The 21,564-nt window shown below is 36.4% G+C and overlaps 1 protein-coding gene across 1 annotated transcript in view; it reads right to left on the bottom strand.

Moving 5' to 3' along the window:
• Nucleotides 1–12,369, bottom strand: part of ETH (Ecdysis triggering hormone) — a 58,479-nt gene extending 46,110 nt beyond the window's left edge. Inside the window, exon 1 of the mRNA XM_081737535.1 lies at nt 12,246–12,369. The gene's annotated coding sequence lies outside the window, so the exon portion shown is untranslated. The remainder of the gene's footprint in view (nt 1–12,245) is intronic.
• Nucleotides 12,370–21,564: the final 9,195 nt, after the last annotated feature.

Below are 21,564 nucleotides of genomic sequence, written 5' to 3'. Positions count from 1 at the left end.
CGGGGTGTAAAAATTAATCGAAAAGGATATGAGGGGGGGGGGCACCACTGCTATAACTGTCTTCTTGTAAGAATATAATTTGATAATGATGTTGTAGGGCACTTTTAATACTGATACTATGTGTATAATCGGGAAACGTATACTCGTGGTAAATTTCATAGGGAAAGAATCATAAATACGAAAATTAGAATGTGTAAAACAAAATGTTGCTAAATGGACAAGAAAGTTTTATTTTCGTTTTATTGTACTTATTTACTGCTCTTTTGACATGAAATTTGCCACATACATGTCTTTGCCGATTATAAACATACTAACATTATAAGAAATACCGGGCGAATTCGTTATCAAATTATTTCCTAGAACAACATATTTATAGACATGCGACAATAATTTTGGACATGAGTGTACATTCGCGATTAACATTTGTAAGAAAGTGAAACGAATCTTGTTGTTATGGCCTAATTGCAACGAATTATCTATGATGTCGGTTTATTGGAATCGTTTTTTTCTTAAGCTTATTAGAAGTTGACATAATATTTTGGCGTCTGTTTAAAATGGTTTATTAAAACAAGTTGAGCTTTTCTAGATACTGTCGTTTGTTGCATTTGACTGTGTATGCTGAAAAAAAAAATAATAATAATAATTTTCGATTTTTGCCAACGATTATATTATCATGGTTTCTATCTTTACAAAGCAAATTCAGAATTCTAATTCGTGAACCAACATTCGTTTTACTTGTTGGTTTCAAACATGAAATGTAACGAAATCTTTGAGTTTGACACAGGCCCGTATCCAGGGGGGTCTAGGAGGGCCGCCCCCCTAAATTTTTGCTGCCCCCTCCTAAAATTTTCACGGTAGGCTTGCAAACGAACTATAATATGGTGATGAACTATAATATGGTTGGATCGCCCCCCCCCCTAACTTCAGCCGGGCCCGCCGTACATTTTTGGGCTGGCTACCGGCCTGGTTTGACATCCCATGATTATGTAGTTTAAGCTAAGGGAGAAGGCAAATGAATGATGACGGAGGGGTTAATGAAATAAGAATGTGAGGGGAAACGGGAGAACCCCAAGAAAACCCACGGACATGATGTTGTCCACCACAAATTTACCTGGTCGCGAATCGAACTAGGGACCCCACGCATCGGAGGTAAGCGCTCTACCACTGAGCTACCGTGCCCCCCCCCCTTGTTGGTTTCAAATTTTAATTCTCTGTCACAGGCACTGAACCTCGGATCACATGCACCAAAGGCGCACTTGCTTGCTACTAGATCAAGTGATGGAATTAAGATCCCTACCATTTTTCATTTTCTTTTTATGAATTTATTATTATTGTTTTGCATTCTTATGAGGCACCATGGTTATGAAACACAGGTAATAAATTAAACTTAAGTCACTACTTAGATGTTTATTCTCTTTGTACTGTAGGTATTTCTAGCAGAGTTGAACCTGTTGTGTATATATGTGCACCAAAAGTGAGGACTTTAGCCACGAAGCTATGGAAGAATCCATTTTTCCAATATTTATATAAATTCTCCTGTATAATCTAATTTTAATCACGCTTATTTTGGATGTATGTGTATAGTTCGAATCTATTCACAGAATTTTCTATATTGATCCAGGATCGTGAGGCAATTTGAGGAGCTACTTCAATTACGTTAAGTGATAACGAAACCTAATCTAGAAAGGTATCAATAACGGTGTTGGTATCTATGTTTATATATAACGGATCTATGTTGACAATGTATCTCCTCAACCAATTGTAAGATCTGTCTGGTCGTCCATGACTATTCGAGGACAATAATGGCAATGGGGTTGTTGTTATTTTACTTTTATTCATAAAATGGAAGAAATAAGTAATTTTACAATGAAAGATGTAAATTTACTGTATAATGTGCCTCACTGTTAAGTCGTGCTTGTTGTTAGGAAAGGAGAAATAACAGTGGATATAATCTGCTAATGAAAAATGTATATAATTTCATATAACTAAACCGCTAGGCGTAACAGCTCTTTATGGGTCTGAGCTGCTCCAACGCCTTCTGTTAGTGTCAAGCTGAACTAATTTCAGCTTAACGACGAACACGTAGTTAGTTGTGATCTCTAACATTGGTATTAAGAGATTTGTAGACTTAGTGGCCATCACGTCTTTTATTCATGTGACTCCCCACCTTGCCTCACGACACTAACCTCTAGAGTACGGTGTCTCCTATTATTACATATACAATTCACAAATAAATAATCTGTTACAGCAAAATAAAAAAAAAATATCAATTATTATTGGCAAGAACAACATGGATTTCAGTGGCAGAAACATTATTTTTTCTCAATTTTCTCGTCAAAATCTACTCTCAAGTATCTCATGTTGTCCAGATCAGCTAATTGAAATGTGGGGCCGAGGTGGCTCAGTGGCAGAGCGTTCACCTCTGGTGCATGGGGTCCTTAGTTCGATCCCATCTCGTGCCAAATGGTCTTTGTGGTGGCCAAAAACCATGTTCGTGGGTTTTGTGTGGGTTCTCCCGTTTCCTCCCGCTTTCTTCATTCCACCATTTCCTTCATTCCTCATCACCGTCTCCTTTAGCCCAGCCGGCATAATTGTGGGACGTAAAACTTCAAGATTTCATTTTCCCTTTATTTTCCGATTGATATGTGTCATCTTCGGACAATATAATGGGATGGCATACTGTAGTGCCTCAGTAGTAGAGTGCCTACCTCTACTGCGTGGGAACCCTGGTTCAATCCCCGGCAAAGTTTACAATGGACAACATCGTGTCCGTGAGTTTTATCGAGGTTTCCTCCCGTTTCCTCCCACATTCTCACTCCACCAAATTTTTCCATTATCATTCACTTGCCTTAATTATCCGTCTTCTTTAGCCTAAAGGGTATAATCGTAGGACGTTATACTGAAAGATTTCATTCGGACAAGGTATTTGTTACACAAAAATTAAAGTTAATCATATTTTATGGTATATCTCATTAATCATACAATGTACTATTATCATCTTCCTAGTGTAATAGTAAAAAGCTTGATTAAGAATGTACTTCAGCATCTTAATGGATGGCGTGGTTATGGTAGCCCAATCAATGTTCAGGTTTATAAGGAAATTAGTCTTTTTTGACTTTTTCGGCAATCATTCATCAGAATGTATATTTGCTCATATCATTTTGTTCCGCTGTATTAGATTTATCGATTGGTAGTATATATGTCTTATCTCTGGACAATTCTTTCGCATTAAACGCTAATATAATAATATTTTAGAATTTTTAATTTTGAAATGACAATGAAATATTTTTTCTAAAAAAAAAAATAAAAAAAAGTTTAACGCCCCATGATTATGCACTGCACGTCAAAGGAGATAAGTGCTTAATGGAAGTGAACGGTTAAGGAAAAATTAATGGAATTAGAACGCTGCCGCAAACGGAAGATATGTGAGAAACCGAGATCTGTTGTTGATCAACAGATATTTATATGGTTTGTAATTCAACCAAAGATTCTCAAACCTGATGTGAGGGCTCTACCCTTGAACCCCATGTATCGGGTGGCACGGTAGCTCCTTGATAGAGTTCTTACCTCTGGTGCGTGTGACCCATGGTTCGACCCCGACAAAATAAGTTTGTGGTGTATATCTTCGTGTTCGTAGGTTTTCTTGGGGTTCTCCCGTTTCCTCCCAAATTCTCTTCCACCAATTCCATCATCATTAATCTGCCTTATTCATCTGTCTCCCTCAAAAGCGGATCTAGGACAGACTTCTGGGGGAGCGGTGGGTTGGAATACTGCTACTTAGAGCTACCTTTAAGAGGTCCAAACTCTGGGATGGGTTTGATTTATATATTTAAAATAAAAAAGTTTCCTCTTCTGGGGGGGGGACAATCGCCCCGATCGTTCCCCTGGATCCGCCACTGGTCTCCCTTAGCCTAAAGGACATAAACGTAGGACGTTAAACTGAAAAAAATATTTCATTTTTGAACCACTATCTTCCTGATTTGAAGGAAAGTTCATAACTATAACGTAACACAAGGAAGCATACGTTTAACCATTAGGTAGGGTACACTAAAGTAACGATTTGCTGGGAACAGTTCCTTCTTCCTTTTTTGCAATGTTTTTGTTAAGTCACATTTCTGTTTGTTTATTTGTTAAATTAAAATCTTGCAACTTTAATTCCATGTCCTTAGGTAGTAACTATTGCTCTAAAAGTTCGTTCCGATACAGATCCCGATATTTTCACTTAATTTTCAAAAATAACGTATCATTTTACTGTCATAATTAATTAGGATATTTTTCTGTTCTTGTGTTTGTTAGATTCAAATCTTGCTACTTTAACTTCTCACGCTTCCATGTTAACCAAAATTTTGGAATTTTGCACATACACGAAAACCCGGTGGCAATACAATATTGTCATATAATTTTTATTGTAGCTTATTGATTCACCGCAAAATTAAACAAATTATTAACTGCAGATCTGGAGGTAAAAGTGGATTTGAAAACGTATGGCACATGCTGCATCCCGCGTTCCCCCTCACTTTTACCCCTGGATGCAATTATGGTCTAAGTAACATTCACATAAATGTGAATCATGCTATGTCCTCTACACATATCCTCAACATAAATAATAATAATAATAATAATAATAATAATAATAATAATAATAATAATAATAATAATAATAATAATAAGAAACACATTGCAAAATAAATCTGAACTCTTAGTGCAAATCTACAGTGCAGCACACAAGTTGAGAGTTTCGTTGTACTAACTGCAAATTATAAGTTCTGTAAAATAATTGAGGAGTTTGATGCAATAAGAGCGTAAGTCTGAAATATACAGTTGGAGATGAACGATGTTGAAAATTTAAGTAGTGTTTCTTTCTTACATAAAACAATGTAATATGTAGCATTTTATTCCGATATTGAATTATTTATTTATTTATTTAACAATCACCAGATACAGCTCCGAGGCCATTTTACACTGGATATCCAACAACAACAATAACAATGGAAAGGATTTGGGAAGGTATCGGCCAGGGCCTGTTTAGTAGGTACCATCCCGGCATTTGCCTGGTAGGACTGACGGAAACCCTAGAAAACGTCAGTCAGGATGGTCGGCAGCGGGATTCGAACCCACGACCTCCCGAATGCGAAGCCAATGATCTACCACTTGAGCTACTTCGCTCGGTAAATGTTACCAGGAGGCTAAACAAGCATAGCAAAAAGCCACAAATGGCGTTTGGTGCAAGAAGGGCGTAAACTCGCCTACGCCCTTATTACATCAAACTCCTCACTTTTCCAAAGAATTTCTTTTTTTAATTTTAAAATTTTTGTTAGGTTAGACCACTATTGAACCTTAGTTCACAAAATATGTATGTACTTCTCTCTCTCTCTCTCTCTCTCTCTCTCTCTCTCTCTCTCTATATATATATATATATATATATATATATATATATATATATATATATACAGGGTGGGCCATTTTAATTAATCCACGGAAATATCTGAAAAATGATAAAACATAGAAGAAATTTTTGAAGTACACGTTATATATTGCTAAGGGGGAAAACTAATTCCGCCAAAAGTACCCCTCCCCGCCCCCCGTAAATGGGGGTAACGGGGGGTAACTTTGAAATGTCAAATGGGAACATGGGTCGAGTAATACCTCGTTCGAAAGGTTTTGGAAAACTAAGTAACGCTGTACCAAAAGATGTTTCATATTGTGCACCAGTTTCAAAATGGCCGCCATGATATGGTTCGGAAACTCCAGTACCCGTAGTATGAAAATCATGGAAGGTAAATGAATGGAACAAAATTGAAATACGTAAATATCATAGGGCATATCGAATGATGTAATCCCTGTGATCCCAGTGGCCTCCCTGAAGGGGTCTTGTGAGCTAACTTCAAAATTTCAATGTTCGACCGGACAACGGTTCGGGCGTACGCTTGACCTACCCAATGCTGTTTGGAAGGCAGACTTCATGCATAGAGAATTGGTGCACTAAGTTAACGCGGATGGCCACAGTTACATTTTGATTAACTATTAGCATTCATGTCATATTGTGAGCTAGAGGGACGAAACGGTGTGTACGTATATCCCCGAAATGCTTTCTGAATAACCAGCACGCATTGCATAAAAGTTTCTCTTTTTTTAGCCACTGCAGCGTCATCCTTACAAACAAATGTTTCAACCACACCATACCTATTTGTAAGGTTAGCCTTAATTTACGAATTAAAGTAGAGTTCTCGTTTGAACTTACACTTTACTTTCCACCCCACTCACATACTGAGCGCAGGGAGAGATTATTTTGCAGGACTTGGATTTCTCTTTATACATTATGGCAATTTTATTCTAATATTTTTATCTCTGTTGTATTATTCTCGAGCCTTGGAACGCCTCCGTGGTTTTCCTATTTGATTTTCGTTATTTTCATTTATGTCTAACCGTATTCATACTATGGGCACTAGACATTTTCTTAGACACAGTCACCATGTCTTTGCGATCATTTTGAAAACGGTGTCTCATGTCGAAAATTTTCTTACAGAAGCTGTTTGATATTAATTTGTCTATGTAACGTGATGTTACTCGCTTCAAGCTGCTATTTGAAATTTTCAAGTTGGCCCCGGATACCTTTCAGTTGGCCCTTGGAGTCACCCCGACAACACCTCTCGATGTGCCTTACGTCAGTTAGGTACTCCAGTTTTTCTTTTGTTGATTTATCTCCAATCGCTTTCATACTGCGGGTACTAAACCTTTTCTCTGACACGGATACTATGTTTCGGCGGCTTTTTGAGAACACTGCCATTTCACATCAATCGTTTTCTCCTGCAATATGTTAGATTTTGCAAGATTTATCGAACGAGGTACCACTCTACTCATGTTACTATTTGAAATTTTGATGTTAGCCCCCAAGACCCCTTTAGGGAGGCCACTGGGATCACAGGGACCACACCGTTCGATATGCCCTATGATATTTACGTATTTCAATTTTGTTCCATTCATTTACCTTCCATGGTTTTCACACTACGGGTACTGGAGTTTCCGAACCATATTATGGCGGCCATTTTGAAACCGGTGCACAATATGGAACATCTTTTGGTACAGCGTTACTTAGTTTTCCAAGACCTTTCGAACGAGGTATTACTCGACCCATGTTCCCATTTGACATTTCAAAGTTACCCCCCATTACCCCCATTTAGGGGGGGCAGGGAGGGGTACTTTTGGCGGAATTGGGTTTCCCCCTTAGCAATATATAACATGTACTTCAAAAATTTCTTCTATGTTTTATCATTTTTCAGATATTTCCGTGGATTAATTAAAATGGCCCACCCTATATATAGGATGTTTCAAAACAACACCGACAACGTTTGGGAGGTGATTCCTGACACCAAGATAAGACAAAAAGTATAGACAGACTTGGGTGCACAAATGCTTCCTTTCGGAGTTATAGGCTGCCGAAACCATGGAAAAATGAACCTTAAAGGTCCATAGCTCCAAAACTATGAGATTCACCGTAGTCGGGTCAAGAGTTTACTTAGGAATTAATATGTGCCCTACCCAAAAATAAATGTTTCAGAATCCTAGGGTACTCACGCAACAATTTTTATAAAGGAAGTTTGGCTATGGGCATTTAATTGGAAATACTCACCAAATACCTCTATAAAAACTGTTGCGGAAGTACTGCAGGATCCTGAAACTTGGATATTTTGATAGGACACATACTAGTTCCTAAGTGAAGTCTTGACCCGACTACAATAAGTCTCATAGTTTTGGAGCTATGGGCTTTAAAGTTCAGTTTTTCATGTTTTCGGCTGCGTGTAACTCCGAAAGGAAGCATTTGTGCACCCAGGTTGGTCTATACTTTTTGTCTTGTCTTGGTGTCAGGAATCATCTCCCAAACGTTGTCGGTGTTGTTTTGAAACACCCTATATATATATATATATATATATATATATATATATATATATATATATATATATATATATATATATATATATATATATATATACTGTATATCCTATTTCATTATGCAACCAAAAATGCACTGCAGTTTTCCCGTACAGTATATCAATCAGGATATTTTCATAAATTATGTTTGACATTGTGAAATAACGAATAGACCTCCAAGAACTGATTGAATGTCAAAATAAAATGAAATCTTTCAGTTTAACGTACTACGTTATGCCCTTTAGACTAAGAGAGATGGATTATTAAGGTAAGTGAATGATGATGGAAGAATTCTGGAACAAGAATGTGGTAGCAAAAGAGAGTACTCCGAGAGAATCCACGGACAGGATGTTGTCCAGCACAAACTCACTTAGCCGGAGATCGAACCAGGGACCCCACGCACCAGAGGTAAGCACACTACCACTGAGCCACCGTGCCCGTCTTTGATTGAGTGTCAAAACATCATATAACACAAAGTAAAAATAAATATATAATAAATAATAAATGTAAAAAAAATATTTTAAGAACAATGCTTTTATTAACTTTACAAAAAAGGAAAAAATAATTTTGTTGATGGACGGAAAAGGTGGCTTTTTGGTGGAGTAATTTGAAGAACTAAGACCGTGAAAGCATAAGACATAAATTAGTAGAATGGATTTAGACTATAAAAGCATGGAATGTAAATGATTGTAAAGAATTAAGACTATAAAAGCATAGAATATATATGATTATAATGGATTAAGTTTATAAAAGTATAGGATATAAATGATTATAATGGATTAAGACTATAAAAGGATAGGATATAAATGATTATAATGGATCAAGACTATAAAAGCATAGGGTATAAATGAGTATAATGGATTAAGACTATAAAAGCGTAGGATGTAAATAATTATAATGGATTAAGATTTTAAAAGCACTTATTACACTTCTGTCTAACACAGAAAAAGTCAACAGTTCAAAGCTGTCCACTTTAACGAGTAAAGAAAGCTCAAAAATAACAATATGGCGTAACTCCGCGAGCAACAAATATGACGAAGATTCCAACGCTGGCTTACTATGACATCTAGCGGGAAATTCAGAACTTTATTAGTAAAAGGGCATCTTAGCTGATACGCAAAGTTGCTTTTCTATGTCCGAACTAGAAACTACATGGTGCAATACAATTTCAAAGTAAACTTTGCACATGTGCAAAGCTGCGCGCTAATTAAACAACTTAAAGTATAATTTTACAGGCTACCATATAAGGCTTTCGTTATACGATGTGAATATAATGGATGGATGAAAGTGATTTTATTATTAGTTAATATTCTTTGGAAGACAGAAATTGAAAAAATAAACAACTTGAAATGCTTATTTAACAGGCTGTGGCGTTGATGTATACAGATATACAGATCGCACAATTATTTAGTAAGTATTATCATGAGTAATTCTGTTTCTTCATTTTTCTAGTTTTTAAAGGTAATCTTTTTCTGCAAAAGGAAATAGAATTAAAGAAGATTGAATTATATTCTTGTCGTATCTAAATGGACATGTTACAGTTACAGTGGTAAGTCATATTTTCTTTGATGTTCACAAATTAACACATAAGGTACTGTAAAAAAAAAAATCGGGAACAAAATTTAGTTTACCACAAGAGTTACCACTCTCATCTATTGGAGGTTGAATAAAGCTCTGACTTACGTTTTCTGTTCACAGATTGACTTATCTAGATTTGGTTTCGGTACCTAAGTCTTTCTTCTTGAAGAAGTAACCTACATCACTGTAACTTTAACCTATCGAAGTTTCTGTTAATACAGTAACATTCTTTAAAAAATATTTGTTCACCGTTGTCTTTATAAATAGTGCTTCTGTGCAGTGGCGTATTTAGGGGGTGACTCGGGCTCAAGCCCCACCCCCAAAATCAATTTGTTATATGCAGAACTTCATTAAAATTTGTCGGCACACGAAAAGAAAAATATAAGTACTTATTTACGTCTTATGCATAGCCCCCTCCCCCAAAACAAAATCCTAAATATGCCACTGCTTCTGTGTATTCAAGAGATTAGTACTCATGGTGTGACTTTCAGTGAAGATACAAAAAAAAAAAAAAAAAAAAATCGATATTGGCCCAGTATAGCGATAATTGGGGGAGTTGTACTTGAATTTAGACGAACACTCCCGGGAGAGATGAAATTCTGGCCACGCATGACCGAAACAAAAAAATCTGTTTAGCAGTCTATTGTCCTTCGTGGATCTGTAAAGTCAGGGATTTTTGAAAAAGCAATAACATGTAGTATATTTATGCTTACGTGGAATCTAATGTATATACGTATTTATATACTTGTTCTGCAGAATGTGTCTTGGGAGGCATTTTCGTTTTAGCGAATAACTTATACTGCACACTAAAGAATATATTTAAAATTATAAAATAACCTATACTTACTGAACGGGTAATACATAAGCTACTCTACATAAAAGTTCATGAAAACAATAAGTAGTACAGAGGCGACTTTTGAAGGATGTCACATAGGTTAAAAGATAAACATTTTATTGCTACAGGCTAAGGAAAGAAAAGTTAAACTAGGTAATTAATTCTTGTAAACTTCATAACGAGCAACTGCATAATTTATATGGTTTACCAAAGATTGTTAGGGTCATCAAGTCTAGGAGGCTCAGGTGGGCAGGTCATGCAGCCAGAATGGGAGAAAGCAGGAACGCTTTCAAAGTTTTAACTGGAAATCCAATCGTGAAACGTCCATTAGGAAGATCTAGGCGCAGACGGGAGGCCAGTATTAAGATGGATCTCGCAGAAATAGGAATACTAAGTAGAAACTGGATCCAGTTGGCTAAGAACAGAAGTCAATAGAGAGCTTTTGTAAACGCGACATTGAATCTCCGGGTTCCATAGGCCATTGAGTTAGTTAGTTAATTTAGCTATAGATTGTAGCGATAAGAAGTTAATTTTCTGCAATGCGATTTCCCTCTAGAACCGCCACAAACATTCAATGGCACGTTTTTAAGTGTCAAACAGTCTACTTTCCAAGCTTGCTATATTGTTTGTTGTTATTGGATGGTTTAGAAAAGAAAAGACATAGATAGACATAGATACATAGGTACACAGACTGTCAGAAAGAAAGAAAGAAAGAAAATAGAGAAACTGATGAGCGTAGTGAGAGCTAATTAGTGTTACATTGAGTAATAAGTAAGTTTATTTCAGAACATTACGTGTGTGCTTCTAAAAAAAATATCGGAAATTTCATATTCTTCTATTCTCTTGCTATTCCAAGACAGCAGAAGATGCTTGGTTATGGATTTCATTGACAGCATTCTACAGTTGCCCATAAACGTACGAAAAAGACAAGGACGTAGGAAATAACCAATATATAGGCCTATCTATTTAAGTGGGTTTCACTAACAGTCATTTTTATTTTAAAAAAGACAATAAACGTTTTTTTGAAGGCATTATGGTGTTTGACTCCGAGTGTAATTTACTAATAGACAAATAATGTGTCAAGGGTAAGTTTACCTCAACGTCAAAGAAATTCTAAATTTAAGTTTATGTGATGAGAATAAGGATAATAACTGAAAGTTTTCTTTAACCCAATCAAGTATTGCTCTTAAAATTGTATTTTAAATATTTATTAATATTTGACTGACTGCTTTGAAAGGAGAAGTCAAGCTTAATGCAAGGTTCGAACCACGTATGGTATCCATGTTTACCTAGAGCTCCATCGTGGCTACATGGTTCGAGTACGTGTCTTTGGCGCAGGAGACCCAGGTTTGATTCCTGGTGGAAGCTCATGTAGTTCGAATCCCTCGTTAAGCAGTAAGTCCACGTCTTATATAGCCTCGCTACTGAAAGGGATGGTAAACTCAATTACAATCTATTCCGTGTTTACCTAACTAAAAGCAGGAACCCAAACCACTAACCACGGGAGACGACCATTTTATTTCTCAAATTCAAGTCACAATCATTTTGTCTATGTCTACATTATTCTATCCTATAATGCATACTCACTATGTATTATTATCTCTAATATATGAAACACACAGACTTTAACGTTACACTGTTATTCGAAGTGTTATTATGTGAAACAGGCATACAATATTTCGCATAGTGAATGTCAGTTGCATTAATTACATTGTATCCATTTAGCATTTTATCTGTCTTTTGTTCACTTTTATCAATTTGCAGCATAAGTTTTAATATTGATATAAACTCTAATATACCAAGACAACGATACCTAAAATTGTTATTAAAAACTTTCTTTGATATTATTAATGGATACTTGACTATAATCTAAATAACTTCTTGAATGTTTGGTGTTACTTACTTCCTATGCCCTCTGGACGAACACACAGTGCAACTGGCACCCAGTGCAGTTGAGAGTGTATTTGTAGATTTGCCATCCTCAGAGTTGCGAGATAAAAAGGGATGCAACCTATAGAAGAAGGGGGAGACACCAAGCGTTCAGAGATCTAGGTTAACACATCCACCTGTCACCGAAGTCGGTCGCCCAACTCCCTGCTGGCTGTTGCAACTACGGAAGTCACTATTAAAATAAAAGAGAAGAGAACCCCATCACGGTAAAACATGAGGGCTAGATGTATGTATATATGTAATGTGTCACTTCGGATCAATCATTCAACGTGCTAGCATCTGTATATATATATGTGTGTTGAGAGGAGATGGATGGTAATACGTCTTCGTTTAGATTGATTTAGTGTGAAGGACAACTTATTTTATTTTGTGTAACTACACATATGTATACACTGAGAGGGAGAGGGAGGAATGAGATGCATACTCACGTGTACTAGTGTTCTTGATACATTTACAATTAGCAGCTGATAATGATGCTCCTACCATTTGATATTGTTTGATCCAATTACACAGATTTTAAATTTATAGTAAATAAAGCTCTTACACTCACGTGTCTCCATTCATAAGCTTCACGGGGAAAACATAGGCCTACCACAGATGTAAATGATCGCTCTCAGCTATGAATGGAAATTTCCACTAAACAATCCTCATTGTTACGTATACTTGTTGGTACACAGTAGATGGAACAACACAGATTAATGGCCATATAGATTATTATATAGGTCCCATATAACATGTATTGTATTTTTTTAGAAATATATATATATATATATATATATATATATATATATATATATATATATCTGATATTAAGTATCAAGAATATGCTATGAACTATGAAAATGAGTGGAAATATAGTACTTATTGGTCATTATCAAGTATTTAATTGTCATCCTTACTTTCGCGTATCTTACACAATAACTAAATAAACTGCTATAACGTACTGAATTTACAAGTAGTACCGGTATGTGGGTAACTGTTTGGAGTATTTCTGTGACTATTAGGAGCATATGACTATTAGGATGCCTTGTACTTAAATTTCATATTTTGAACCTTCTTTCTCCTTACGCCTTATACTTGAATTTCATATTTCGAACCTCCTTTCTCCTTACAGCTTATACTTGAACTTCATATTTTGAACCTTCTTTCTCCTTACAGCTTATACTTGAACTTCATATTTTGAACCTCCTTTCTCCTTACAGCTTATACTTGAACTTCATATTTTGAACCTCCTTTCTCCTTACAGCTTATACTTGAACTTCATATTTTGTACCTCCTTCCTCTTTAGGGCGGATTTTCATGCAAGCGTCCGTTACGTTAGTTGCTTGTGATTTCTAAATGTAGCCAACAGAAAGTTGTGTTACACGTAGAACTGTACTTAAATAATTTTCTCAATTGGTTATTCAGCCACATGGCAAGCAAAGAACGCAACGAACGCTTGCATGAAAATCCGCCTTAAGACTTATACTTGAACTTCATGTTTTGAACCTGCTTCTTCCTTATGCCTTTTACTTGAACTTCATATTTGGAACTTACTTCCTTCTTACACCTGAACCTCATTTTTCTAAAAGTAATATTTTCAACTTTTAATGTACAGAATATGTCAAAAACTTGCTACTGAGAGGGGCAAATCTAGGACGAACTCCTGGGGGCAGGGCCGGCCTTAAGCCGATTGGACCGATTGCTCCCAATCGGGCCCCGCGCCTAAGGGGGCCCCGCGCTATTGCCGTCTACTCTACTATTCAGTGAAGTTTTAACAGCATATTAGGCCCCAGAGAAAACAAGTGTGTTGTGGTTCCTATGACTAAATTCTGCTCCTAATACATTTAAATAATAGTCTACATGCGATTCTGCTCGCGGGGTCCCCAATACAAAATTGATAAGTAAATGAATAGTTTGTATTGTTTCCGGGCATAAAAAATATTTTCTGAATTTAATGCTGCAGTAGTTTCTTTATTCTTTTTACGTTTACAACTTCTGTTGTAAAAATAAATATGTCCAGGGAGTATTGTGCACACCCCTAACACTCCCCTAAATTTCTTACACACACCCCTGAGCGTAAAAATATTGTTTTCTTTGAGTTTGTGTAAACATTTATTTCATTATTTTGATGCACACCATCTCTAATTTTGAAAACTCCACTAAGTAAAAGTTCGTGGCGTTGTGACACTACCGTGAATATCGAGATGGTATCAAAATAAATCAGCCACAGTGCAACTACTTTGCATATCCTTTCTCTTATTATAGCTAAATTATAAATACAAAGCAAGAGGAGAAACTTTCCCTTCTACTGCGAAAAATCCCGAGGATTTTTTAAAAATCAACTCAGAAAAACTGAGTGTATACTAGTGCGTACTGAAGAGGTGGCTGCTTCTGAAGGTTTGTCTTCTAACTCGAATAATCCAATGCAAAATATTTCATCCATCTTCCGTCAGTTCCTCGAGGTTTGTGATCGTCGCATCATCATTTCATTTTCTCTGCAGTCGATAACGATTTGAAGCTGATCATACCTTTCATAAGTAACTACCTATGATGTTCTCACTTGCGTACATTAGGTTTTTATGACTTGAATTCTTTTCAAAAAGATAAATCTGTTAAGAAATCTTTGAAGCAACGAATTCATATCAATGTGAATTTCAGTATGTCTTACAAATATGAACTTATGGAAATAGACTTCACCATTGTATTTCTCGTAAAATTCTAACCCAATTTGATAGATCACATGACCCCCTTCCTATTTAAAAAAGTCGAACGAGATACAAGATGGCCGACCTCAAGATGATGACCAATATAAGCATAGCCTCAAATAGATGTCACATCTCCCGGTGTCGGTTAATGTGTTTTTGTTTTTCATTTCTTGACCCCGTTTACAAATAAAATGAAATTTTCAAACTTGAAACACATTGTTATGGTTTATTGTGATCAATGACGCTTTTGGACACTGCGGCCGTCTTTATGGGCGGAAGCACTTTAAATTTTGCTTACGCTTGTTTCTTGATATTACACACTTCTCTGCCAAGTTTGGTCAAGAAACTCTATTTCGACATCGATAGGTTTACATGTAAGAGAAGAAAATTATGAAATACAGGTACAGAACCTTCTTGAAAAATTGCGAAGCACAAAGGTGAAATATGTATTTTAAAATTTATTCACTGTCTGCATTTCCATTTGAATTATTTCTCTGAAAAATTACCTGCTATAAACAATGAACAGAGTGAGCATTTTTACCAGAACATTTTGCAGGTGGAAAAATGTTATGAAAGGAAATGATGATGAGAGATTACTGTACTGAAAGAGGACTCCACAACGTACAAACGGGAAAATATTTCGAAACTGTCTTTACCGTTAATCATTTTTCTTAATCGAGCTTATAAGTAAACATGCAAGGTATTCCGGGGATAAACTGACAAACTTATAATATGTGTTCAGGATATCAATACAAGAAAAAAAGTATTTCTGCCACCCGTCGCGTCGACAGATTTGCGTTTGTTTGTTTCACAGAATAAAAGAGGATGTGACTTGTGTGCGTTTTCGTTGATTTTGAGTTTAACATCCCTTCCAGTAGCGAGGCTACATGAGACGTAGACCTACTGATTAATGTGGAATCCGAACCACAAGAGCTCCCGCTGGGAACCGAACCCGTGTCTCCCACGCCAGAAGCGTGTACGCTAACCGCTTAGCTACGAATGAGTTCGTTTGCGTTTTCGTGCTGTGAACACAGTTAATTGGGATTTACGGTTATTATAACATTGAAATACAATTGAGGTAAGTTTCAGTGATATGAAGTCACTGATTTTTGTTTTTTTTTTTTAAAAAGCATAAAGAGCAGTAGGAAATGTCAATAGAACATCAGGTAAAAGATTATCGTATATCATTAACTCAAACAATGAAGATGAATTCATTTTCTCATTCATTCAACTTGCCTTAGGAAGGGGCGACCTTTCATAAGAAATTATACGTAGGTGTTATGTTTTATTCAGTCATATTAATACACAGTACAAGTAAGGTTTTTATTTTACCGTTAAATTGCAAAATAACTTTCGAAAGGCAATTCGGTAAAACCATATTGACAAAAGAAACTATAGTATATATAGTTATTATGACGCAGTTATGACGTCATTCTTTTATATTTTCCACAATATAAGAGTTGTTGGTAGCTTTGCTAAATTTCTAAAACCGTTTTAAAGTATTATTATTGCTGTACCTATGCATGGCCACCCACAGGGGAGGGGAGCAAGGAGGTCAGCTATATCACCTATATGTTCGAAAAGTATTCAATTCTTCGAAATACATGTCAAAACTTGTTAGAATGGCTTGCTGATACACTTATATTTAATAGATTAGTATAAATTCTACAGTACTATGGATATTTAATACATACACAGTGACGTAAACAGGCTTTCATTTCGGGGTGGGTTCGCGGCACCTCCCCTGGAAAGTTTTAGGCAATAGGAAAACTAAAACGCAATTTTAGGGTTTAACAACTTTTCAAAATTTCGAGGGATCCAGACCCCCCAGATTCACCTTCTGGCTACGCCAGTAATATGCAATGTAGGCCTACCTAAATACTTCTTTTACAAATGTACACGAAGTGCATGCGTGGATAAAGTTATTAAGTTGTAAGCGTATTTGCGACTGCGTTTGTGTCCATATTTTGCTCCCCCTTGGAAAAACCCTGCCGGTATTCCTGCTTGTTGAACATAATTATAAGATATGAAGAGGAAAGTTGCAGTTTTTTTAAAAGAAAAAAAGCCTTTTTTAACGTACAGATACATTATCTGGAAGTTTCTTCTTCGCACTATGAAAGAAGAAAATGCAAGATCAAGATTCTTTCCTTAGTAGTTATTATTATTTTATTATTATTATTATTTTATTATTGTTGTTGGTTGGTTGAAGCGAAATATATATATTGTTCTACAGACCTTGGTGCAAATTAGTTGTAAGAATGGGGCCCCGCAAAATGTTTCCAATCGAGCCCCGCACCACCTAAGGCCGGCTCTGCCTGGAGGAACGGTTCGAGCGGGCAGTCGTGAAACATTCTCAACTTTCTCTCACCGGGCTCTTGCAACACTAGTGCCTGTGGCGTCTGGGGGGGGGGGGGAGGGGGAGGCGTAGAGATTGTTCGCTCTCTTGGATCCAGCTATAGCTTTTGACGTTCCCCATCAACCATTCAATAACCAACCAACTAATTCCTCTTTAGGATACGCATTTTAATGAAAGTGGCATGATAAAAACCTAACCGGAGCCAAATTCTAAAATTTATTTCGAATAGTTCAACCGTTTCCCCATGATGACAAGGTAAACAATGTTTTTTGAATGTGTGGAGAAAAATGGATATTGCCCTTCCATTAAAAGTGGAATTTTCTAAAACCATGTCCATTTTTTCAAGCTCACTTAATTTTTAAATAAGAAGTTTATATATATCTACTTTTATCTTTATAACATGAGGACCTTGTGAGATACTCAATTTTTGGCATAAATGTTAAATTTCCTTAGGATACACATTTTAAAAATTTTGTACGCCCAACTAGAAGTATTCCAAACCGTAGCCGGCGATGGCCAAACCAGCAGTTGGATTTGTATAAAAGATACACAAACAACTGACAAATAAACAAACATTTAGTTTTATTATATAAGATTTTGGTTAGTTCCCAGACCCCTGCGTTTACTCAGCCCGCAATTATACTAAATCCCAAGTTTCTTTTCGTATTTCAACTATCTACAGTAAAATATAAGATTTTGTATTCCAAGAAAACGCCCATTTAAATAACATGGGAATTTCTTCACCCTCCCTTTAGATAACATAAAAACTAAAAATATTCATTTTTGGCAGTCTTACTGTGGGTTAGTCCCTGAAGTCTACACTCATTAAAATTTTCATCATTCTAATACTGCCTAAACATTTTGAGGTGTAGAAGATGGCCCCATATAAATAACATAAGATAAAGATTTCATTCCCTATAAAAACACACTAAATTTGGAAATTTTTAATTTTGGTGATTTACTTGGGTAACGTTAATGAAATCGTACAAGCATACCAAATTTCAAGCTTTTATTCCAATTCCAAGTATCTAATTTAAATGTGAGATTATAGGTCCAAAAATGTTCATTTCTTCATCCCCCCTTTAGATCCTCTAAAAATTATATATATTCATTTTTGGCTATCTTTCTGTAAGTTAGTCCCGAAAAGCTACAATCATGGAAGTACCCAATAATTTAGAGGTGTACAAGGTGTCCCATATAAATAACATGGGGAAGTTTTTTCAGTTCCCCATAAAACCACTTTAAAGTTGAAAATTTTTATTTTTAGTTATTTATATACATTATTATTATTATTATTAAGTATTTTGCCTTTTGGCAGGTTCTGGGAATAGTGAGTTTTTTCTTCTTTTTCTTATTTCTTTTCTTCTTAATTTTCAGTTTGGACCTGGAAATATTTTTTTCCATGTTTAACAATTTTCAGCTTCCTCTTTTAATTCCCAATATTTTCTTCTATTTTTCAAATCATCGATCACTTGGGTTGTTCTTCTTCCTATTCCTCGCTTTCCTTCCATCTTTTCTTCTATGGCGGTATAAAGAAGACAATTTCTTCGTAAAATGTGTCCAATCCAATTGGCTTTTCTACGAAAGATCGTGGCTAGAAACGTCCTCTTCTCTCCTATCCGTTTTAAACGTCTTCGTTTGTTACTCTTTCTGTCAATTTTATCTTCTTCATGTTTCTCCAACACCACATTTCAAACCTCTCTAAATATTTCTTCTCTAACTTCCGTAATGTCCAGGTCTCTGAACCATAAAATCCAATACTCCAAATATATCACTTGACCAATTTCTTCTTTAGTGGCCTTTTCTTGTTGAATGCTTCTTTGGCTATTGCAATTCTCAACCTGATCTCTCTGGTGCATTACGCGTCTTTCGTCAAAATACTTCCCAGGTATTTGAAATGGCTAACCTTTTCAAGTACTACCCTGACCTGTAACGACGCATTTCCACAGGATATTCTCATGACTTTCGATTTTTCGATATTGATTTCCCAGTGATATTGATTTCCGTTCCATATAGTTTCCCAGTGTCAGCTATTTTGTCAATCATCTCCTGTAGTCCTTCTTCTGTTCTAACTATAATAACTGTATCATCTGCATACCTGATCTTGTTAATGATCTGCCCTCCAATCTTGAAATCTCCAATTCCCATTAATACTTCCTTCATTAACCATTCACTGTAAATGTTGAATAATTGGGACGACATACTACAACCTTGTCTGACTCCTCTTCCAAGCTCCATGCTATTGGTTTATCCTTCATTCAAGCGCAACTTGACCCGTTGTTCTATGTACAGATTGCGAATGAGCCGTCGGTCTCTCCAGTTGACTCCAATTTCTTTAAGTATTTGTAAAAGTTTCGTCCAATTGACCCTGTCGAAAGCTTTTTGCCAGTCTATGAAGCACAAACACAACCCTTCCTTTACGTCCAGAACTCGCTCTAAGATAATTCTCATCAACCCAATGGCATCTCTGGTGCCTTTTTCTTTCCGGAATCCGAATTGGTCTTCGTCCAACATCTCTTCTATCTTGTTTTCCAGCCGTCTCTTCAGTATGAGCACAATTATCTTTCCAATGTGGGAAATAAGGCTAATGGTTCTGTGCTCGCTGCACATCTTTGCTTCCTTATTCTTGGGCAGTGCTATCATTGTAACATCAAGAAAATTCTTTGACCATTCTCCACTCAGGTAGATCTTGTTAATAAGTGAAGTAAATACTTTCATTGCATTATCTTCTAATCCCTTGAGCAGATCTGCGGAGATGTCATCATCTCCAGTGGCCTTCCTCCTTCGCATGTCCTTGATGACTTGTATTACTTCACTTTTCAATATACTGGGTTCTTTTCCTTCATCATCCACCTTTTCCTCTGCTTCGATCGCAATATCTTTGAGGCGGTTCTTCTGGTCATACAGATCTTTTATGTAGGAAAAGTGGGGGCATAATGACCCCCCGGGGCAAGATGGTCATATCGGTGTATGGTGGGGTTCCTCCGGTGACCGATAATTGGGACTACTGCACAAGCCGTAGTCAGAGTGGTGCAAAGTGTTTTGAAAGGGAGAGGTCGCTACCTTCAATAGCGTGTGATATAAGTGGAGAAAACCATTTTCATAGTACGTCGATATAAGATATGTAGTGAATATTTTACCCGCTACTTAAAAAAGTAATTACTTGAATAAAACATGGTACACGCATAGATAGTGAGAAAGGTTTTGCCATGCATGCATGCATGATTTCTTTGCGGAAGATGGTGGATAGCAGATAAACGGTTTTTGAAAGTTATATCGGGATTGGGGCAAATTGCCCCTTAAAATTCTACAGGGGATCAAAATACCCTATGTCGAATGGAACAGGGTACCATATTACTCTGCGAATAGTGTGAAGGTCAGTGCTTCCTGTAATCGAGCTTGTGTCCTTCTTTTGTGATCTTTTGGCATGTTAGTGACCTAGTCTCGAAATTTTTTGATAGCCCCTCTATTCCACTTTGTATTTTCTTTTTCATTTAATTTTATTTTAGTATTATTTTCGTTTTTATAGTTTTCCACTCATTGTTTTGTAGTTGTAGAAAGTAACTATTTCATTAACTAGCATTTCCTTATCGAAACAGAACATAATTTTGGTTAATGTGTGTATGTTCCGAGGATGGGGCCATTTTACCCAGGGAGTTAGGGTAAAACGGTCACTCACAATAGATCAATTTATTTGTACATACAGCACAACTTGTTTGGTAAAACTTTCACACCTTATACCTCTTTACATTTGTAGAAGAAAGAATAAAGAATATTGTACTGCAAAATCATTGACTTTCCATTCATAGCAACGTTGAAATTTCAATTTCAACCTTAAGGTGTCCATTATGCCCCCACCTCCCCTACTCTTCCTAAACTTTAAGAATTCTTTGATGGTCAGTGACTACATGACCTTGTTGATCTTCGATTCCAAATATGCGTATGCATTTGTTAGCTTTTCCTCCTAATTCTTGTGTTTTCTGGTACATCAGATCATATCTTCCGCGCCGTTGAAGTTCCATTATTTCTTCACATATCTGTTCCATGTACTTTTCTTTGGCTTTGTCCGTCTTTTTTTCTCAATTCATTATTTAGCCTTCTGTATTCTTTCATATCCGTGCTTCTCGCCCTTCTGCGTTCTTCCATCTCCTTAAGCATCGCTTCAGTTACCCAAGGTTTACTCGGTGCCCTTTCCATCTTACCAGTGTGGTTGTGGAGTGTGTCAAGTC

The sequence above is a fragment of the Thermobia domestica genome, chromosome 13, assembly GCF_964235325.1.
Source record: "Thermobia domestica chromosome 13, izTheDome1.hap1.1, whole genome shotgun sequence".
NCBI lineage: Eukaryota > Metazoa > Arthropoda > Insecta > Zygentoma > Lepismatidae > Thermobia > Thermobia domestica.
The sequence above is the reverse complement of the archived record's forward strand: the minus strand, read 5'-3'. Positions and strand labels throughout refer to the sequence as shown.